Genomic DNA, 4,589 nt, shown 5'->3' on the forward strand with positions numbered 1-4,589 from the left:
CTGGAGCGGGTGCACGGATCCAGAGTTTTATCAAAGAGCAAAGTGCATAGCCGGTCCTTATACTTGTTGGGACGTGTCACTCCGGCCCATAAACTCTCAAAATGACTAATTTAGACCATAATCTCTGTTTCTGTGTCGCTTAAGTCCATAATGGTGCTAACCGAGTGTTAGTCCGTGGTTATATTTGCAGATCACCCCTCAGATTGGCATAGAAAGAAAATCTCCTCATTCGCTCTTGTTCTTGGACACCGGCGCCACATCTTCGTCGTCGCCGCCGCAACCGCCGCATCTTGGCGAGCGCGAGGCCAAGGGCTGCTGCGTTTGGTTCAGATTTACTGCTGTGTTTGGTTCAGAGCTCAATTGTACTTGTGTTGTTAGCCCTTGTTTAGTTCGCGAAAAGTTTTTTTAAAAAATGCTATAGTACCTATCACATCAAATCTTGCGATACGTGTATGAAGTATTAAATGTAGACGAAAAAAAACTAATTGCACAGTTTGGTTGGAAATTACGAGACGAACGTTTTGAGCCTAATTAGTCCATGATTGAACACTAATTACCAAATAAAAACGAAAGTACTACAGTAGCTAAATTTCCAACTTTTTACCAACTAAACACGGGCTGTTGAAGCCAAGAAAGGAGCAATTGCTGCTACGTTTCTTAGGAATTGGTTCAGAGATCATATATGTGAATCCTGTTTTGGGATTGTTTTTTGCTTTTAGTAGGATGTAAGAATGGTACATGTACGGTTTGATGAATAAAATTTGGTTAAAATGTGAGTGCCAATTGCCTGTGCAAAAAAATCACCTCTCGCAGTAAGAAGCTGACCTCCAAACTTGGTTTTAACATGGCATCCATCAAGGCAAATTAAAGGGCCTACAGCCAACAAGAAACCCCTCTTGCAAGTATCTAGTGACATATACCAACTACTCTCTCCGTCCATTTATCTTCTCCATCTAAGCAATTTTTTTTCTCCAAAAGTCTCCTTCGTATTAGTCTGGGACCACGGGTTTGGCTTCTCGTACGTGCTGCGCATTTGGTGCTCATTGGCTACTCCTTGTCTGTATTTATTGCTCATTGGCTGCTCCTTGCCTTCAATGTAAATCGACGTTGTTTACTGCTCTTTAGTCATTATGCCGAAGGCTAATACGATGGAGACTTATGGACAGAAGGGGTACTAAACAGGTTGCCCTGAAGATTAAGGTAGAAAGAGCTTCCAGGGTTACTCCTCCTCAATTCATTTCCATAATCCCACAATGAATTAAACTGCAACACCTCATCCCCATGATAGCCTTCATGATCAATCTTCTAGCTCTAGCAAGTTTGCTCCTTGATGGTGTAAGGTTCCAGTCCTTTTGCACTGTCCTTCCAAAAACAGTAATGCTCATCTTGTCATTCGCTCTAAAGGAACCAATGCACTTTGCAGCCAACCAATTTGCAGTGCATATCTTTAGAACCCATTCCTTTTGGCAATTGTGTGCTCCATAATAAGTCTTAACCACAAATGAATTGCTCCTGGTGTCCAAAGAAGTAAATAGGTTCCATGGGCAGCCATCAGCACAATGAGCCTTTACCCTTGTCTTGTCATTTCTTGGCATCTTAATTTCAACCTTATTCCTGTAACACTAAGCCAACATGAAAGATTGGGTTTCCAAACCTTCATCAGCAGTGTCCTCTTCATCACTTCCCTGTACAGTCTAGATATAGCCAGTGTCTTCAATTTGCTTCCTTTGGCTTTTTTGTTGTCTTTAACCACATTCATATGAGAAGATACAAGGTCCTCAAACAGATCTGCATCTCCATCTTCTATCTCATTATCACTGTCCCATAGCACATCATCTTCACTCCCACTCCCTGTGTCATTGTGAACAACTTGATCCACTCTAATATTCTCCAAATTTGTGTAGAAAAAAGGCAACTTTTGTATAGGATTCTTCTCTGCATACTGCGCTTTGCATGGGCTGATGACCTTTGGCAATTCAGGCATCGGATTTGCAACAAAATCATCCCAATTAACTTCATCGTACAAGTCCTCATGATCAAAATACACTACCAGATTTTCACATCCTCTGCACATGTTGCCATTACATTGGTGCCAGCATTTGAAAGTATGAGACGAAGACCATCTGGTACTGTCTTCCCTGGTAGCAGCCAATGTATCTCCAAGTTTAGATTGTTCTGGTAGCCTAATTGCTCTGCAAAGTCCGGAAACCACAAAGGAGACCATGTATCTGCCTCTATATTATCAAACCAAGACACCCTTTCATCCACATATGATCTGAGATTCCCAGAACCAACAAAAAACCCACAATGATGAATCTCTACTGTGAATACATCTCTACAATCACCTACAGAATAGACAAAAAATCAACAAAATCAGGTACATTGCAGTGAAGACGAAAAATGCCAAAACCCTAAAATATTGCTCCAATTCGACGACCGGACATGGCAAAGTCTTGCCTTTCTACCTCGTGCATCCTCTTAGCCTACCAAATCCGATGAATCGATAAGAGAAAGCACCGATCAAACTCACCGTACACAGGAGGAGGTGCCCCTTTTGGCCACAGCGTCGCGACCATCCTTGTAGCCGCAGCGTCGCCTCTCCAGTGCTCAGTCGCCCGTCTCTCCTGCTCCGGTAGTGCGGAGGCCCTCACTGCTCTCGCTGCCCTCGCCGTTGTCCCTTCAGTCGCTCGCCTCGTAGCCCTCGACGCCCTCACCGCGAGCCGTGACGATGAACCCAAATGGTCACGAGGGCATGCGAATTACAGATCTAAGGGGCCTAATTGCAATAAGACGCCACGCCATCCTTGCTTATGGACTTAAACAGCACAGAAACAGAGATTACGCACCTAATTAGTCGTTTTGAGAGTTTATGGACCAGGATGACACACCCCAACAAGTATAAGGACTGGGTATGCACTTTGCTCTTTATCAAACTATACACTTTCAGCCTTCAGGGTTTTGGTTAACCGATTATTACTACTGGAGTATACTAACTAACCAGAGTCGTGATTAACTTTCTACAAAGAAAGATTAGTTAATTAACTTTATTGTATGAATCTCTTTTTCGAAGGAGATCTTGTGTTTTGTTATCTTGTAAAACGAGCCAGGTTGGCAGTGGCAGGTTTCTGTATATGTTGTAAGAGTTAATTTGGATAATCAAAGTTCATTTAGTTGCAACCATATCAGTTGAAACAATGTTTTGAATTTGCCGGAGCAGTCCACATAAAAAATATTTTAATGTAAGATATAGGCCTATTTTCATGTTGCAGTACTAAGAAACTACGATATAAGAAAGTATAGTTTATAAGATAAATATTGTGCAAAACCATAGTTTAGAAAAAAAATCTCAAATGGGGTTTCTTAAGCTCCAAAAATCTTGTTTTAATAATACAATGGTTTTAAAACTAGAAGGTTGTCGGAGAGATGTTTATCTTCAGGTAGGTCAATTCTGTTTTTCTCGACTTGTGTTTCCCCTTGCTACAGTAGACAAGACAAATCGAGAGCGAGTTGCTTTCAGTGTCGATCTCGGCAACTTCCCCTTGCCTCGTATGTCCTCTTTGATGCTGGAGGGGTGGGAGGACCTCGATTTCAATGGCCAGTATACATACCCTATGCTACTAGGTATGTATTAGGTAGGTTAGGGTTCAGTTTACGCATGGCGGTAACGCTACATGGGTGCTTTTGCTACATTCGCTTCAACGCGACACTCGCGTGGAGGACTTCAGCATAGTTAGTTGTGGGGTGTCCTTCGGCATGCAGTGCTCCGTCTCCATCAAGTAAGGCTTTCCTTCAATCATTTTTGCGAAGGGGTGGGCACTTTCGGCATCCCTTTTGGTGGATTCCTTGTTCGTGTTGTTGACGGTATTGACAACGACGAAATAATCTTATGGCCGTCGGTCTCATGGTCGGCGGCGGCGGATCCCTCTTCCTCTCCTTTTCTTCACATGTTGGCGGCCGATGCTAGTTTAGCATCATCGATGCATTCTGGTGGAGTTTCTAGGTGCTCGCTCTTGCGACAAATCCATGGTTTGTCACCCATTGTGAGCCTAGAAGGTGGATCTTGGTTGACGTTTCTGGTGGACGAAGTTCAAGCGACGACAACGAGAACATTCTGGTGTTTTGGATGTTGCGTGTAATTTCTAATTTTGCAAGGGTGTTATATATAAGACTAGGGATGTACCGTGCTACTGTTTCTTGATGTAATTTTCTCCTCTTTCGCAGAGAAAAAACTAGAAGGTTGTCGTTGTTGCAGCATTGAACATTCTAGCTTGCTTTCTTTGTTGTTATAGTTGTTATGGTCTTTGTTGTCGTTAGCGAGATTGCTGTTGCTTATTGTATTGTCTAGTCTAGATTTTTCTTTTTTAATACAAAATCGGCAGAAAAACTACAAGGTTGACTTCATTCAATTTCAAACACATAGCAACTTCCCAAAACCATTTTTAAAAGGGTCTGTCGGGCTCGTGCGGGAGCTGTGTTTTTTTTTTAGACACGGGCTTGTTCGCTTCTCTTATAATTCGTCTTTTTCAACTTATTTTTTTAGTCGGAACAGTATTTTTCTCTCACAACAAATCAGCTGAAACAATGTTTCG

Source organism: Miscanthus floridulus, chromosome 7 (genome assembly GCF_019320115.1).
Source record: "Miscanthus floridulus cultivar M001 chromosome 7, ASM1932011v1, whole genome shotgun sequence".
NCBI lineage: Eukaryota > Viridiplantae > Streptophyta > Magnoliopsida > Poales > Poaceae > Miscanthus > Miscanthus floridulus.